The 3,637-nt window shown below is 39.5% G+C and overlaps 1 pseudogene; it reads right to left on the bottom strand.

The window, feature by feature from the left end:
- Positions 1 to 2,689: 2,689 nt before the first annotated feature.
- Positions 2,690 to 3,258, bottom strand: LOC102134934 (multiple coagulation factor deficiency protein 2 homolog pseudogene; annotated as a pseudogene).
- Between the last annotated feature and the right edge of the window lie 379 nt (positions 3,259 to 3,637).

The following is a 3,637-nucleotide window of genomic DNA, read 5'->3' on the forward strand; positions in this document are numbered from 1 at the left end:
CTGCAATCCCGACAATTTGGGAGGCCAAGGCAGGTAGATCACCCGAGGTCAGGAGTTTGAGACCAGCCTGGCCAACATGGTGAAACCCCATCTCTACTAAAAATACAAAAATTAGCCGGGCATGGTGGTGCGTGCCTGTGGTCCCAGCTACTCAGGAAGCTGAGGTGGGAGAGTTGCTTGAACCTGGGAAGTGGAGGTTGCAGTGAGCTGAGATCACACCACTGTACTCCAGCCTGGGTGACAGAGCAAGGCTCTGTCTAAAAAAAAGAACCTCCCATAATTCCTTTATTGCTTAAAAGATGAAATCCAAATGCAACCTGATACTAAAGGCTGCCATCATGTAGCTATGAAATTCCAAATCACCAATTTCTTTTCAACTTCTTTGAACCCCCTGCCATAAGCAAGTGAGTTCAACTACTTAAACAAACTGAGAACATTTTCCCACCTCTGACTTTCCTTACACAGATCTTAGGAAAGATCTGCTAGGATCCAGCTTAAGAGATCCAGTACTGAAGTTGGCAGAACTGGAGTAAAATACTGGCCCTTGTGTAAGTTATTCAACATCTGTATATTTTAATTTCATCTTCCCATAATGTAGTGAATTAAATTACAGTCATGTCACTTAAGGATAGCAGTATGTTCTGAAAAGTGCATCATTAGGTAATTTTGTCCTTGTAACATCATAGAGTATACTTTCACAAACCTACATAGTATAGCCAACTACACACCTAGACTATATGGCATAGTCTATTTCTTCTAGGCTATAAACCTGTACATCATGTTACTGTACTGAATACTAGAGGCAATTGTAATACAATGGTAAATATTTATGTATCAAAATATATCTAAACATAGAAAAGGTATAGTAAAAATACAGTGTAAAACATTTTAAAATGTCACACATATATGGGGCACTTGCTGTGACTACAGCTTACAGGACTGGAAGTTGCTCTAGGTATCAGTGAGTGAGTAGTGAGTGAATATGAAGGTCTAGGACATTATAGTTCATCTAATGAAGACTACGCTACTGTAGACTTTATAAACACTGTACATTAGGCTGTACTAAATTTATTTTTAAAATATTTTTTCTTCTATAATAAACTAACCTTAACTTACTATAACTTTTTTGTTTCATCATTTTTATTGGTCATATATCTAGAATTCATTACATAATCTTTCAAAATAATGAGATATTACAAGAATAGTTTACAAGTCAGCTCTGACTGCACAAATATTTGACACAGGAGATCATTTTTACAAATACGTATGCCTTTTTGTTTGTTTTTTGTGGTTTTTTGTTTGTTTTGGGGTTTTTTTGAAACGGAGTATCGCTCTCTCCCCCATTCTGGAGTGCAGTGGCAGGATCTCATCTCACTGCAAGGTCCGCCTCCCAGGTTCACGCCATTCTCCTACCTCAGCCTCCCAAGTAGTTGGGTCTACAGGCACCTGCTACCACACCCAGCTAATTTCTTGTATTTTTAGTGAGATGGGGTTTCACCATGTTAGCCAGGATGGTCTCCATCTCCTGACCTTGTGATCCACCCACCTCGGCCTCCCAAAGTGCTGGGATTACAGACCTGAGCCACAGTGCCTGGCCATGTTTTCTTATAAGAATACTTTAAGAAAGAAAATAAGTCTCTATCTATCTTACAGCAAATTTTATGCAGTCTCTTTTTCTCATTCAATCATCCTTTCAGCATGTCCATCACATCCAATAAACCAAATTAAAATCTGTTACTTCTCATTTTCAAATACTATTAAGATTCACACTGTTAAAGGATTTTTAGGGTTCCTTTTCTAATCTTTCCTGATTTGAAAAGAATCCATGTATTCAGGCTAAAAGAGGTAATTTAAACAATATTCCTCCTGAATAGAACTTCTATCAGGTTAATCATTGTTTGGTGAATTATCTTTTCACTTCCTACTTAGGCTAGGCTAGTTGGTAGTTTTACCCCAGCTGATAAAGTCCTGACATTCCTAATAGTTCCTAAACTGCAAAAAAAAAAAAAAAAAAAAAAAAAGAAATCCTAGAAACAAGAGTGAAATAGAAATATTAAGAAAGCTAAAACACTATTGATTAGAAAACATTTAAATTCAAGGTCTCCCCCAGGTTGAAGAAGACAGAAAAGTAATAAAGTATAAGGATGTGGCAGTAAGTTGTATAAAATGCTGAAAATCTGAAAAAGATTAATCACTCAAGCCAGTGGTGTACCATTTCCAAAATGCTAGAGGGCTAGAGGATACAGAATCTTAGATTCTGTGGCTAGGCTGAACTCAATATTTGATATTCTTCTTATGCTGTGGCTTTGAAATAGTCTACTAAATATCCACTTGCCCAGAGCAAGTAGTCTTTCAGGCCAGGGAACTTTAGAGAATATTGACCAGGTTTACCTGAAGAGATAGGAACCACCAGGGCAAACATTTGGCATTCACTCCACTCCTTCACTGTTACTGAAAAACGTCCACTTGTCAAAGTCTGTTGTTTTACTTTTCAGGTAACATGAATTAAAATTAAGAAACTAGCAGTTTTCTACTACAGTGAAGCTCCTGAGTACTCAGCTCCAATTATTCAATATTCTTGAAAAGATGCTTTAAAAAGCAAGCCCTTGTCCAATAAGGTATTTAATAGCGCTTAGGGACTATTAGATGTCCCATTTCTCTTCTCTTTCATTTCTCTTGATCTCTTCTCACCCCAGTGTAACAAATTGCTATAGGTTTTTACCAAAACGCTGCAGCAGTAGTTGGAAATGAGTTATTTTGCATTATCAAGTGTTCAATCACATCATCACAGATCACATTTGCATATAACCAAGAGATGGACAAATAACATCTACTGCAGTGATTTCGCAAATTCAGCATAGTCAATGTATCCATCATTGTTCTTGTCATCATCTCTCAAAACACCATCTCTTATGTTAATCAGTTCATCTTCACTCATTAGTGGTGCCTGTTCACTCCCTTTCTCCTTATGGACATGAGTAATGGCTATGGAGAGTTCTAAGCCATCAAGCAAATCATTGCCATCATAATCGTGCATTTTGAAGTAATGGAGCTGCAGTTCTTGTGGTGACATCTCCACCTCTGGTTTGTTGATGACACCTTCTGTAAGGTACATGGATGTGTTTTGGTCAAGGAATAGGCCAAGGTGGACATCCAGGCCTGAATGACTCAGCGAGTTTGGTGTGCAGGCACACACTTCCACTTGTTATATAACCTGTTCGTGAAAGTTCATACTTGGCTCTGAGCCACTATTGTCTGTAAAAGGTATAATTGTCCTGCTGACACTGTGCGCAAGGCTAAGCTCAGCATGGCTCTTGTGCAGGTGCTGCTGCCCAGACAGAGAGTGAAGCTACTGCCCCTGTAAGGGAGAATGACCAACTAGCAGATGGGCAGGGGGAGCCAGGAACCAGCTCGTGCCCATAGAGAGAAAGAGTTAAGCTGCTGACCCTGAAGGCAAGGGACAGCCAGCCCTTCAGCTGTGTGTGGGAACCGCTGGCTCAAGCAGTCGAGACAGGGTGGACAGTGTGAGAGACTTGGTGTAAGTGAGCTAGTGTAAGTAAGCTGCTGATGAGAGCTATTGCTGAATAAAATCATCTTTCACCTGCCTACTTCCCCTGCCAAGTGTTCTGTTAGCTAT

Source organism: Macaca fascicularis, chromosome 4, assembly GCF_037993035.2.
Source record: "Macaca fascicularis isolate 582-1 chromosome 4, T2T-MFA8v1.1".
Classification (NCBI taxonomy): domain Eukaryota; kingdom Metazoa; phylum Chordata; class Mammalia; order Primates; family Cercopithecidae; genus Macaca; species Macaca fascicularis.